The sequence below is a fragment of the Trichosurus vulpecula genome, chromosome 1 (genome assembly GCF_011100635.1).
Source record: "Trichosurus vulpecula isolate mTriVul1 chromosome 1, mTriVul1.pri, whole genome shotgun sequence".
Lineage (NCBI taxonomy): Eukaryota > Metazoa > Chordata > Mammalia > Diprotodontia > Phalangeridae > Trichosurus > Trichosurus vulpecula.
Genome location: NC_050573.1, coordinates 185,675,208 through 185,689,037, shown reverse-complemented (window position 1 = coordinate 185,689,037; position 13,830 = coordinate 185,675,208).

Genomic DNA, 13,830 nt, shown 5'->3' with positions numbered 1-13,830 from the left:
TCTGGGCTCCTGGCTTGGCCCCCTGCCGACTCTTCCCCTCTGGGACTAATGAGCTTCTAGTATTTGTCCTGTGAAGCCCCGCTACTCTCTCCTCTGTTTCAGTTCTCTTTTTTTTTTTCCCGAGGAATTCTCTGGGTGAGGGGGGGGAGGGGTTAGAGCCGGTTACCTGGCCATTGAGTCTTCCGGAAGTTCAAGAAGCCGAGTTCCTGGGTTTTGCAAGCGTCAGGGCTGGGTGTTTTCGCGGCTGGTGGCATTGCGCTGCCTCTCGTCGCTCCCAGATACTGCCGTCCTGTGTTGGGAGTCCTGGGGATCTCTGCCGGTTCCGGGCGCCCAGCTTTCTCCCAGCCCATCTCCCACGTGGATTTCCCGGCCAGCCGCTTCCGCCTTGGTCTGGAGCAGCTCCGCACCGGGCACTCTCTGAGCCTGCAGGTTCGTTCCTCCGGCCTTTCAAACTCTCCCGGCTCGGAAATTTGCCCCACGCAGACTGCTCGCGGTTTCTGACTCTCTCAAATCTGCTCAAATTCACCTTTTTATGGGAATCTGACAGACCTTGTGAGAGAGCTCCGGTAAGAGGCTGCCTTCATGCGGCCATCTTGGCTCCGCCCCCAATCATTGGCATTTCTGGATATTACTAACAAAAGCCAGAAGGAAGAGATTGAAAAGAGAAAATCCATTTAATATAACTACAGACTATATAAAATACTTGGGAATCTACCTTCCAGCACACATACAAGAACTATATGAAGGCAATTACAAAACACTTCAGCAAGTAAAGACATCTAAATAATTGGAGAAATATTAATTGCTTATGGGTAGGCCATTTTCCCCCCACTGCAGCTGAAGCATAATAGATTCTGCTCCAGTTCCTTATTTTTATCTCTGTGCATTTTCTGATTCAAGTAGGTTTATTATAAACAACATATTGTTGGATTCTTGTTTCTAATCCATTCTTCTATCCTTGGATTAGGGAGGAACTTGACCCACTAGCAGATGAATGCAATAATCTAAGCCTGAGGTGATGAGAGCCTGTGGTACAGAGGTCGCTGCTCCAGAGGAGAGAAGGAGGCGTATTTGAGGGATGTTGCCAAGGTAAAATTGACAAACCTTGGCAACAGATTGGAATTTTTATTTGTATATGTTTTGGGGTTGTTCTCTTCTGGGTTTGTGCGTTTAGGCTCTTTATGGTGGTTTTCTTTTTCTTTTTTTTTTCCTTTCTCTGCCCATTATTCCAAACTATTCCCTGACTTTAGACTTTATGTTAAGGCCACACTCTGTGCATGGGGGGTGGGGGAGGAGGGTGGAATGTCTATCATAAGCTTTTGTTTTCTTGGGTTCTTCTGCTGCTTTCTGGGGTATTGAGTGCTATTCTTGACAGGATTCAAAGATCTTGGATAGTTCAGGCTGGGATCTTATTGTTCCCAAAATAGATGAGATCTCATTGCCCTTTTAGTCTGAACTCAGCAAGTTCTTGTCTCAGTTTTAGGTTGGAGCAACACACCTGGGGCTTTTTCCTGGTTGGAAGTTCCAGTAGAGTGCTTCTGGACTCTGGTGCTATCAGCCAGCAGGAAACTCTGCAAGTTCAGAGTAACAGGGACTACTCCCCTTTGGTCTTGGATTCCTGCCTGTTCATTCAACTGCAGATTTCAGACTGGGCTGGAGGCTAGATCTGAGTCCCCATTCTGCTTTTATGGGTGAAGCCACATAGCTACTGTTTGCTTTTGAACCTCCTCCTCACTAGGTACGTAGCCTTGGGCCCAAGACTCTTGTTCTTTGACATTCCAAGGTGCAGGAATCTAAAAGAAATTGTAAAGGATTCTATGGAAGAGAAAGATTCACCCGAATTTCAAGGCATTGCTTCAATGGCAACACCATATTTAATTCCCTTCTAAGGGAGCTGATGAGCTAGCTGACTGCTTTATGTATATTTATGTATATGGGCTATGGTGAGACCTTTGCATCTTATATATTTTCTGTGGGGTGAAAATGAAAGAAAAGCTGTCCTATAGATTATTTGCATTTGACACATTGAATGTTTATATAGGAACTGGGGACTCTATTACCCACATTTGGGAAAAATTCAACATGAACTTTACCATGAGTATAATTGGAGATGTTCCTGGAACAACTCCAGGTGGAGTGGGTGATAATATAAAGACAATAAATTGTGTAGGTCAGCCCAAAAGGTCCTACTTCATTTATGTGAATCCAGTCTTCGGGGGCCCTGGGCCACAGATCACAGTTATTTCTGAATGTATTTTATCCTCTCATTAGAATGTAAGTTTACTGACAGCAGTGACACTTTTCTCATGTATTTATGTCCTAAGCATCTAGTATGATACATTTTCAGGGAGGAAGGATTCAGAAGACATGGGTTCAGATCTCACCTACCCAGCAAGCCAATTACTTAGTTTCTTTATCTGTAAAATAAGGAAGGGGAGGTTATGGATTGATGACCTCTGAAGTCTCTTCCAACTCTAAATCTCTGATCTTGTTCTGAATAAATTCTTTTTGACTGATTTTTTATCAATCATTCTGAGCCAGGTTTATAATCTATTTCCCCAAACTTCTTGTCTCTTTACTTTTATTTCCAGGTGGTCAGTAATATGCATCTTCAAATCATAGAATCTTGTTAGCTTGCACTTCATCCTCTCTTGTGTCAACCCTCCAACACAACTGCTCCCTCTTCTTCCCTCTCAACTGCTAGGGACAATATGCCTGAAATACTAGAACAGATTTTTATTTCCAGTTTATCCCTACACTACTATCAGGTGCTGTTTGTAATTACAATGCATTTAAAAATAATCCATTTTATTTTAGTTTGGTGGCATCAGGCTATTTCTTTCATTTGGCTATTTCACTCCATTTAAAAAAAATAAGTTCTTATTCATATCACTTGCTTTTTTACATCTCTATAATTTCTATGGTATCCCTCCTCCCATTCTCAGAGAGCCATCTCATATAGCAAATAATATTTTTTAAAAGGAGGAAAAAAATCATCATAACTGATCAATGCTTTTTAAAAGTCTGAAAATATGTCCAATATATTATACTTGTGGATCTCTCACCTATGGAAAGGAGTGGGGTAGGGTGCCTTATCATATTTCTTCTTTTGAGTCATATTTCCCTTACTTTTAAATCAGAGTTCAAAATATTTCACAAGGTAAGTTGTAATTAAAATCCAAGAAAACTGGGTAAAAATATTTTGTGAACCAAAGTAATCAAGTTAACTATGTTTTTAATACAGAAAATATGTGTCGGGGGAGGGTGGCAGGGCTCTTCTCTCACATTATCCTTCACCTCTCCTCCCCACCTCTCCTTTCCCAAGTCTATAATTTCTAGAATCCTTTAGAAAATTCAAAACCAATTTTTTTTTCAAGAACTGAATATTGGGGGCAGGGTGGAGCCAAGATGGCAGCTTGAAAACAGGGGATCTCCCCAAATCCCTCCAAACACCTGTAAAAAATGTCTCTAAACAAATTCTAGAGCTACAAAACCCATGAAATTACAGAGGGAAACAAGTCTCCAGTCCAAGACAGCCTGAATAGTTGCTGGGAAGGGTCTATCTCACCGTGTTGGAAGCACAGTGCAGCCCAGCATGGGCTGTGCCAGGACAGACCAAGCACAGAGCAGACCAGGTGAAGCAGGCCTCAGGGTCCTGAATCATTGAACTGTGGCAGTTACCAGACTTTTCAACCCACAAACGCCAAAGTCAATGGAGCAGGGCAGTGGAAAACTGCTAGTTCTGGGTGAGGGAAGTGCAGGGTTTGGCAACAGCCCCAGGGTGCTGTGGAGGTAGCTGTAGCTATGGCAGTAGCAGCAGCAGCAACAGCAGATGCAGAGGGCATAGGGTAAGTTGAATATTAAGGGATGATACCTTAAAAAAATAAAATTAAGGTATAAGAGAGGAATACATGGGGAGGAGAAAGGGAGAGATAGAATGGGGTAAATTATCTCAAATAAAAGTGGCAGGAAAAAGCAGTTGTAATGGAAGGGAAGAGGGGGCAGATGAAAGGGAATGAGTGAATCTTACTCTCATCAGATTTGACCTATGGAGGGAATAACATACACACTCAATTGGGTATCTTACCTACAGGATAGTGGGGGGAAGGGGGCAAGAGACGGGAATGTTAGAAGGGAGGGCAGATTGGGGGAGGAGGTAATCAAAACAAACACTTTTGGAAAGGGACAGGTTCAAGGGAGAAAAGCGAATAAAGAGGGACAGGATAGGATGAAGGGAAATATAGTTAGTCTTTCACAACATGACTATTATGGAAGTATTTTGCATGACAACACATGTGTGATCTATGTTGAACTGCTTGCCTTCTCAAGGAGGGTGGGTGGGGAGGGAAGAAGGGAGAGAATTTGGAACTCCCAGTTCTAAAAGCAAATGTTTTAAAAAAAGTTTTTACATGCAACTGGGAAATAAGATATGCAAGCAAAGGGCTATAGAAATCTATCTTGCCATACAAGAAAGTAAGGGGAAAGGGAACAAAGGGTTGGGGACGGAGTGGGATGACAGAAGGGAAGGCAGACTGGGGAAAGGGGCAATCAGAATTTATGCCATCTTAGGGTGTGGGGGAGGGTAGAAATGGGGAGAAAATTTGTAACTCAAAATCTTATTTTTATTTGTTTTGGAGGAGGGAAGGCAGGGCAATTGGGGTTAAGTGACTTGCCCAAGGTCACACAGCTAGTAAATGTGTCAAGTGTCTGAGGCCAGATTTGAACTCAGGTCCTCCTGACTGCAGGGCTGGTGCTCTACTCACTGTGCCACCTAGCTGCCCCTGTAACTCAAAATCTTGGGGAAATCAATGTTGAAAACTAAAAATATTAAATAGAACTGAATATTGACATTGGGTCTCTGCAGCACAAAAGACCTGTTAGTAATCACTATTCCTACTCGTATGTAGTTTTCACCCTCCTCAACATGTTTCAGTCTTTATTAGGAATGCATTTTCTATAGATGCTTCCCACCTCTCCTGAGTCAAGCAACTTCTGCTATTAAGTGATTTTTATGAGTCCCAAATCCTCCCTCTGCTTTTCTTTTGCCAACATCTAGTCACATTACCTGTTCAGTCTCTTTAGGGCAGTCTATTTAGCTCTACATTTAATTATTATTATGATTATTATTATTTTTGCAGGAGGGAAGGCAGGGCAATTGGGGTTAAGTGACTTGCCCAAGGTCACACAGCTAGTGTGTCAAGTGTTTGAGGCCGGATTTGAACTCAGGTCCTCCTGACTTCAGAGTCAGTGCCCTACTCACTGTGCTACCTAACTGCCCCTTCTACATTTAATTATTGAAAAATACATTCAAGGAAAACTTGAACAGAGCTTTAAAAATTGAATGAAAAAGTTAGTAACTAGTGCAGCTTCCAAGGCTATGTCCACATAAAATATGTGATTGTCACCGATTTGCCGGGTATCAGAAGACTTTTCTCTCTCTTCTCTTTCTTAGCTATTCCCTTAGCTTACACTCCAATTTCCTCATCTATAAAATGGGGATAATTAGAGTTCCTAACTCTTAGCGTTATTGTGAAGATAAAATGAGACACTAACTCTGAAAAACTTTGCAAATCTTGAAGTATCATATAAAGGCTATTATTATTATTATAATTATTGTTATTTTTATTGTTAGCCTGCAGAAACATACGGAGGCAGGAGGGGCATAGTATCAAATTTGAGAAGAAAGAGCTAGATTTAATTAGCAGGAGAGAATTCTGCTGATACCTGGCAAATAAATGACTGTCACATATGTCCATGACCACATATTAATAAACAAGGGTGGTTTTAAAATTTTAATATGATTTCTGAAGCTCTGTTCAAATTTCCTCCTCTGATTGCATTTTTTACATTCTAAGTATAGAGATTTTTCATGTGTATTTTTTGATGCTACTGAGATTAAGGCCATTGGCTCAGCAATCTGTAATCTGTAGTGAGAGACAGAATCTGTGGATGAGATAGGTTTGGCTTATTTTTAAAAAATTCTTTTAAAGCATTCATGTCCCCAATATATGATAAGGTATTGTAGATAGATTTCTGATTGACTTGCTCAAGGTCACACGGGTACTCATTCTGGTAGGATTCTTTCCACTGTAACACATTGCCTCTTCATTTATTTGATTAGATTAACCCAGCCTTGAAAAACATTTTGTGGAAAAATTATCTTTACAGTTTAAGAAGAACTATAATTTGATGGTTATCTTAGTTGGTATGAAGACAGTATTAGTCAAGTCAAGGTCATGGGTTTTCTTATTGTGTGAACAGGTCAAGCTTTGCTTTCATCTGTGTCCATAAATTATATCCCTAAATCCTGCCACCTGTTTACGTATTTGTGTGGTCACAAGGGGACCTGGGTAAGAGTTGGTACATATAATGGTGCTAATCTATCATCATAACCAGAAGACGTGAAAGTGCATGACTTATTAATGATCAGTTGGTATTGCTATATTTGCACATGTAAGAAACACATAGAATTTAAGAGTTGGAGGGTCCTTAGAGACAATCTAGTCCAATTCTTATGTTTGTTGGTGAAGAAGTTGAACCCCAGAGAGAGCCAGTAAGTTGCCCAAGGTCATATGGCTAATTACATAGGATTAGAACACGGGGCTTTTGGCTCATAGGACAGTGTTCTTTCTATGACTTCGTAATATCTTCAATAAATTCTATAAAATTTAATTTATTAATAGGCTTTCACTTCAGGGTTTAAAGGTTTGATTTCTTCTTCACCACTACATGATGAACTCTCTAGAAATTAACTCTACCCTCATACAAAGTCTTTGACTTTTTGAGAGAGAATTCTTCTTGTAGAATATTTGGTATATTCTTTTTAGCCCAAGGGTAGTTGGCTTGCCATTTGGCAGAAGCAGCCTGGCAAATGTAGGCCAGATTATTGATGTAATTATCCCAAATTTTAACAGATGATGGAATATTGTGCTATTTCTATGTATACTCACTTTAGATTGTTAAAGGGAACACCACTTACTGAACATCCACAGACTATCTTTCCATTAAAATGTTTCCTTTTCTTTTTTCAAATCAGATAACTGGCCATTAGATTTGTCTATGAAGTCAAGGTAAAATGATAATTGAAAAATTATTTGGTGAATTTGGCCAGTGTACTTTGGCTCATTTTGGTACCCAGAGCCCATTTCCCCCCTCAGTATCATTTTTTTTGGCACAGGAGGGCAAGTTATCAAGGTAATAGCTGCAGTCCTTCACTTGTCTGTCTAGAGATCACACAATTTTGGGATTTTCAACATTGTTTCATTTTCCTCTTTGTATCCTCCAGTGCCTAGCACACAGTAGGAACTTAAAAAGAACTTATTAATTGATACATTGAGAAAAAACCCTCCTGTACAATGAGCATACTTTAGTATTTCAGGATGTAGATGAGTATGGGTGGCTATAAAGTAAAGAAAGTAAAGAAATTCCTTTAACAAGCCATATGCTGGTTTTGCTGCTTTACAATTACAACTAATGACAATAAAATATGCTTATACAATACTCTGAAAAGTTCTTTCTTTGTAACAACCATGTGGAATAGGTTGTACAAGCATCTGAGGGGTTAAGTGATTTGTCGATTTTGGAATAGCAAGGCAGGATTTGAATCTGGGTTTTCTGACTACAAGTCAGGCACTCTAGCCATTTCCCCATGCTGCCACACATGAAGTACATTAGTAGCTAATATACTTTCACAGGTTCATAAGACACCATAAAGTTTCAGTATGCTTTCTCACAGCTAGAAGACCATCTAGCCTCTGGTTCTAAAACTTTTCTACACGGCTTTAAAACTGCAGCAAAACTCTTGGAGCTGGAGATGATACAAAGCAGCTCCACATGGGTTAGACTTCCAGAATATTCACAAGCAGTATTTATGGTTCATTATTTGTGATCTGTGATGGTCTTTGTATAATTAGCATTTGGTAGAAAGGGAATCAAGCCTTCAGATATAGCTTGGGGCATGCCCCAGTTAGGGGCTATAGAGACCATTTCCCCTAGAATAGAAATATTTGGGGAGGGTACAGATATAAATTGTAGCCCAGTGTCCTGTCTCACAGAAGAACAGAGTGGGCTAAAGTTGTAACCCCAACTTATGTCTCCTTTTCCCATGCAGAGGGGTGCACAAGAGTTCAGAATATTTAGTTGGCCCCCCATCCCACCCCCTTCAAGCTGCCTTTTGAAAAACTCATGTGGACATACACATAATGTGACATGGACAAAATACATACCTATACACATTTGCACACACTTTACAATACAAATTAGAATATTGACAGAAATCCAGATGTAGTCATCAGTTCACTAGTTCATTAGTTCTGGTTACCTTTCCACTTGTAGCATGAATGCATATACCATAATAGGCAAAAATAGGAAAATGGAGAATTAAAAGACAAATGGTCAATCAAGTTGTTTTACCAGATGTCATCCATTCATACTGGCAAGCAAAGAATTATAAGTGTCAGCGCTTTAAAAATCTTTCATAATAAACATGCTTGGTGAAAAATACTTATGGATTTGTGAAGTAATTATTCTCTCAATGTCTAAAACAGTGCTGTAGGATGTTAGTGCAGTACTAAATTAAAAATGTTACCCAAATCTGTTATTTTATTTGAAACATGCTTCTGTCTTATATGTATATTTGTTATAAATGTTTAAAAAGACACCTGACAGGTGTCTACACCTGCTGTCAGTCCTGTATACTCCTTAATAAATCAATCCACAAAATATTTGAGTGCCTGCTATGTACATAGCACTGGGTCAGGCATTGTTTGAGTGTGTGGAGGACAGGAGAGCAAGGTAAGGTGCTGCTGGAGACATAGAGAAGAGTAAGATATGACCACTGTCTTCCAGGAGTCCATGATATCACTGGGAGAGATCATAGCACTTGCCCAAAGATACATATTCAGTGTTTGACTAAATGTCACATATGTGGCCCTAAGACAGTAAATTTTTTAGCAGGGAAAAATTGCTTGGAGTTCATTGGGAAAGGGTTCATGGAGGAAGTAGGAAATGAGTTGGAACTAGGATAATTTAGAATTGAATCTGATGCAGAGGAAGTGGGGCATTCGAAGTGAAAGGATTATGGGTTTAGGTCTGGAAAGGACCTTAATATATCTTAGTTCAACACCCTTATTTCAAAGATGAATCTGAAGCTCAAGGAGGATGAACAACTTGTCCACAGTAACTAGTGGAGCCAGAATTTAAACTGGAATCCTGACTTCAAATACACTACATTTTCCACTCACCATACCTTTTGGTCTCCAATATGACCAAAAGCACAGAATTATGTGCCTCACTGGAACAAGGGTTTGAGGTGGGCAGTAGTGAAAAATAAAATTGGAAAGGTAGTTTCATTCAGCTTCTGGAGGGCTTTGAATTCCAGGCTTAGGAATTTGGACTTTGTTGTGTAGGTAATGAGGATCCACTGATGATCCTCATCATTAGAAGAGTAACATGATTAAGGCAGTATTTAAGGGATATGAGTCTTTGAAAAAATTATTTATCTTTATTTTTAGTTTTCAACACTCCCTTTTATAAGACTTTGAGTTCTAAATTTTCCTCTCTCCCTCTCTTCACCTCGCCTCAAGATAGTATGGAATCTGATATAGGCTATACATGTATGATCACATTAAACATATTTTAAGGGATGTTAATCTTGCAGCAGCATCAAGGACAGGGCATGGGAGAGAGATTAGAGATAGGAAGAGGAATTAGGAAGTTGTTATAATAAACAAGAAATAAAGATTGGATGGAATGGGAGAGTGTGAAAGATATTATGAAGAAAGTATTGATAGGACTTGGTGACTAGCTTAGTATAGGAGACAAAGGAGATATATAGATTAAAGCAAATTCTTGAACACTTTGAAGAATGATGGTGCTATTTACAGAATCAAATAAGTTAAAGGAGATCTGATTAGTTGGGGAGCGGAGAAAAGATGAGTTCAGTTTTTGACATATTGAATGTAAGATGAAGGTGAGACATCCAGGTAGAAGTGTCTTATGGGTAACTTAGTGGAAGTCCTGGGGGTGGTAGTTGAAGCTCTGAGAGAGGATGAGTTCTCATATCGAGGAAAAAGGCCAGGTTTGGAATAGGGGTAGAGAAGAAAGAGGTGCCAGAGAATAAGCCAGAGAGGGAGGAAGAGAACCAGCATAATGTAATGTCACTGCTGGCCAATGCAGTTTTAAGTACAAGGGAATGGTTTTATTGAAGAAATGATATCCCCGGAATCTTGAAAGTCAAAGAAGTACACCTTTACTTTTAGTTTCAGAATGTGTTATATTTAGGATTATGTTTATTTGGCCATTTAAACTATTTGAGATAATTTACTATATTGTAGCAATAGTAATACATGATTTAGGAAGAAAGGAAGAAGGGTTACCAAATCTGTAACATTTCCCTGTGGCACCTGCTTCATTTTACAACATATGGCTAAAATGTTTCTAATGACCCTGTTTGGAAGTTAAATACCATATAGTAAAAAAAGAACCCCCCAAAATAACCCAACCCTAAAAAGTAGCTGAAGACACATAGGCTTAGTATAATGGTTATGGTGACATATTCCAAATGACCTGTGCATATGATCTTGGAAGGAAAGACCTCAGGAAAGTTAAAACCAGTTCTGAAGTTTATGATGCATTTCAAATAGACTGTTCACCAATTTAAAGTTATTTCTTTGTGGAGCATGTCCATTTTTAGAATATTTTGGGCTCATGTCAGGCCAGTTATTTCTACCTGCATGGTCTTTCTCCCATCTGGTTCCTCTTTCTCACTCCCATTAAACTCAGGGTCTCATCTTTTCTCAAATAGACCATTGTAACACCTTCCTAACTGTTTTTTCATATCTCCAGGCTATTTATTTTCTTTAAAAAGATATTCAACATTCTTTTAAAAAAAATTTGAGTTGCAAATTATCTCCCTACTTCCATCCCCTCCCCTACACATTGAGAGAAGGAAAGCTATATGCTTTCAATTATATATATGAAGTCATACAAAACATTTTCATATCAGCCATGTTGCCAAAAAAAGCAAGAAAAATAAAATAAGTGAAAAATGTATGCTTTCATCTGCAGAGTTCAAGAATTCACTCTCTGGAGGTGGGGAATATTTTTTCTTGCGAGTCCTTTGGAATTCTCTTGGATCATTGTATTGATTAGTGTAGCTAAGTCTTTCACAGTTGATCATTACAATATTGCTGTCACTGTGTACAATATTCTGTTTCTGCTCACTTAACTTTGCATCAGTTCATAGTCTTCCTAGATTTTTCTGAAACTATCTTGCTTGTCATTTCTTAAAGTACAATAGTATTCCATCACAATCATATAGTAGGACTTGTTCAGCCATTCCCTAATTGATGGGCATCCCCATAATTTCCAATTCTTTGCACCAAGAAAAAGGAGCTACTATAAATATTTTTGTACATATAGATCCTTTTCTTTTTTTCTTTGATCTCTTTGGCAGAGGGTATGCACAGTTTTATAGACCTTTCAGCATAGTTCCAAATTGTTCTCCAGAATGGTTGGACCAGTTGACAACTCTACCAACAGTGCACCTATTTTGCCACATCCCCTCTAGGATTTGTCATTTTCTCTGTCATGTTAGCCAATATGACAGGTATGAGGTGGTACCACAGAGTTATTTTAATCTGCATTTCTCTAATCTCCAATCCCCTGATTTAGAGCATTTTTCATATGATTATTGATAGCTTTGATTTCTTCCAAAAACTACCTGTTCATATCCTTTAACCTTTTGTCAGTTGGGAAATGGCTCTGAAATTTGATTTGTTTGATTATATAATTGAGAAATGAGGCCTTTATCAGAGAAACTTGCTGTAACAACACCCCCCCCCCCATTTCCTGCTTTCCTTCTAATTTTGGCTACATTGATTTTATTTGTGCAAAATCTTTTTAATTTCAAGATGGCTCAGTGGAGCGAGCACTGGCCCTAGAGTCAGGAAGACCTAAATTTAAATCTAGGCTCAGCCATGCACTACCTGTGTGACCTTGGGCAAGTCATTTAACTTCTGTTTGCCTTAATTCACTGAAGAAGGAAATGGCAAACTATTCCAGTAACATTGCCAAGAAAACATCACACAGGGTCACAAAGAGTTGTGCACATTTGAACAACAATAAAACAAAATATCCATTTTACTTCCCATGATCCTATCTCTTATTTGATCATAAACTCTTCCCTTATCCACAGATCTGACAGGTAAATTTTTTCGTGATCTCCTAATTTGCTTATGTCATCCTTTATGTCAAAATCATGCAACCATTTTGACTTTACCTTGGTATACAGTGGGAGATATTGGTCTACACCTACTTTCTGTCAAACTTCTTGTCAGTTTTCCCAGCAATTTTTGTCAAATAGCGAATTCTTACCCCACATGCCTAAATCTTTGAGTTTATCAAATACTAAATTACTATGGTCATTTACTATTATATACTGTGTACTTAATCTAGTCCACTGATTTTGTACACTCTATTTCTTAGCCAGTACTGATTTGTCAGTCTATCCGCCATGCTGTGGCCTAAGCAATCCTCCCAATATGCTTCTATGATTAGGTGACTCTACTTAAAAATCTTCAATGATTCCCTATTGCCTACTGAATTAAATGCAAAATCCTTACTCTGACATTCAAGGCCCTTCACCAACTTGTTCAAACCTACTTATTTCTTCTGTGCTTGTAATAGATGCCTCACCTATCTGTCTTTGACTTCCATATGAAATTTACCTCTCTTTTCAAATTTCTTGCATCACTTTGCCTGAATGATTCTTCTGAATCGTTCCAACTCCCTCTTGTATATTTGTGTGTTTTTTTTATGTATTTGTGTTTTTGACCTGCATTTCCTCCTTTTGCTTGAAAGCTCCTTGAAATCAGGGCCTATAGCTATCTTTCTATGTAGCACTAGACAGTCTTAATATTTCTTAATACTGAACTGTACTGAATTTTGGGCAGATATTTTTGGTATTTTGGGTTGTTATTATTTTATATGCTGTAGCATATGTATTTTACCATTATTGCTGTTATGATGATTAATGGGCCCTGAGTTCAAGTCCTAACTCCATTATTTACTAGTTGTGCGATCTTTGGTGAATTTCTTACATTCTCTGTGCCTAAGTGTCTTCATTTGTAAAATGGGGGTTATACAGTTATCCCTTCCACACTGTGGTGTTTAGGGGTGTGGTACCCCTGCGATCTGGAAAATCTGTGTAAACATTTTTGGCCTTCCCTTCATATCACGGAATAAGTCTGATTTTTTTCTTTTTCTTTTACAGGGTGTTTATAGCTCTCTCTATATGGATATATTATGCATTTCTGAGTTTCTAAACTTTTTCTGTGTTGTCTGCTGGCCTTCGCATGTCATCTGTGGCATCTGCAAAACTCCCCCAAAATTCTCATTTAATTTCTTATGCTGACCCCCAATATATTGAAACTGTGATGGGGGAAGTCATGATGTGGAAGGGATAACTGTGATTGCATTGCCTCTGTTATACAGGGTCTTTGAAATGGTAAAATGAAGATATATATATATATATATATATATATATATATATATATATAGACACACACACACACACACATATATAGTTTTTTTTTCTGTAAACCACTAAGAATAATGATACATATCTTATGGAGATTAACATTTGTTAGCATATATATCAAATTGGCTTTGTGGCAAAGAAACAATGAATTATAAAAAGCGATTGTAGAAGTAAATTGTGGTTGACACTCTAACTAAAGTGTCTTGGATTTCAAATGCAGATGGCCTAATATATCTGTTTCAAAGAAACAAGCCAACTATTCTCCAGGAGTGCTGGATAGGATGCTCTAC